Raw genomic sequence first — 1,084 nt, forward strand, 5'->3', positions numbered from 1 at the left:
GAGAATTCTACCATTTCATGGTCGCTAAGCCCAAGACGGCCTCCGACCACCACATCTCCCACCAGTCCTTCTCTGTTTGTAAACAGCAGGTCGAGCAAGCAAGGCACCCTGGAAGGGAAGGTTCCTTCTTATGCCTTCTTTCATCCTCCATCACACCTACTGAGTGGGAGATAACAGCAGTACTATAACTTACTTGGAGTATGCCTCCTATGGGTAGCCTGCTAGGATCCCATCTCCTTGTTTCAGCCCGGCCTTGCACTCTTGTATGCTAATGTTAAAAAATACCTCTGTTCTTCCACTCTTACATCATCAGTAGCATGAAAGTTGAAGTCTGACTTACGTACCTTGAAAGCAGATTCTTAAATTCTTCAGTCAGAGGTGATTATCAGCATTTTGCAGAGATGGAATTCTACTGGACTGGACCCTGTGCAAATTTGTCATGGGATGGGACTTTCTTAGAAGAGGACTTACAGTCTAAATAGTGGGGGGAGTTATCACCAGGATGAGTAGGGACACGTCCAAAATCATCATAGAGTTTATCAAGACAGAACCAAGAGAGATCCCAGGTATTCTGGGTTACTAGCACTGTAGCATTCACTGAACAAACAATATCACTTAAGCCTATTGTTTTCCTGAGCTCTTAGAACTGGTTTTAATTTTGGTGTAGTGGCTACTTAATTTAGAAATTACTGTCCAAGGAGGACACAAGAATAGCAACAGAAGAAGCTGAGTTTTCCTGTGAGCTGCCAGATGTGTGCTTTGTATTTGGCTTTTATTTTGCCTGTGTGCTGTGAGTTTTTCTGAGCTGGCAGGATTTGGGGAACATACAAAACCCAGCATTTTAATACCTTTGCTGCTCCAATGGATAATTTGGGTAGGCAGCCTGAGAGGGGCCATAAATAACAGAGATGTGCATGAAACAAAATGAGGCCTAGTGACTAAATGACATTTGTTTATCTCCAGAAGAAATCTCTTGATATTAATGGAGCTTCTCTGTATTTCCTGGATGCAAAGAAGGGCAGCAAATGGCTCTCTAAATCTAATTGGACTTTGGCCAGCCTTGAGAGTATTGATCTAAAAGGAT

Source organism: Aptenodytes forsteri, unplaced genomic scaffold, assembly GCF_000699145.1.
Source record: "Aptenodytes forsteri isolate BGI_AS27 unplaced genomic scaffold, ASM69914v1 Scaffold376, whole genome shotgun sequence".
In the NCBI taxonomy this organism is placed as follows: domain Eukaryota; kingdom Metazoa; phylum Chordata; class Aves; order Sphenisciformes; family Spheniscidae; genus Aptenodytes; species Aptenodytes forsteri.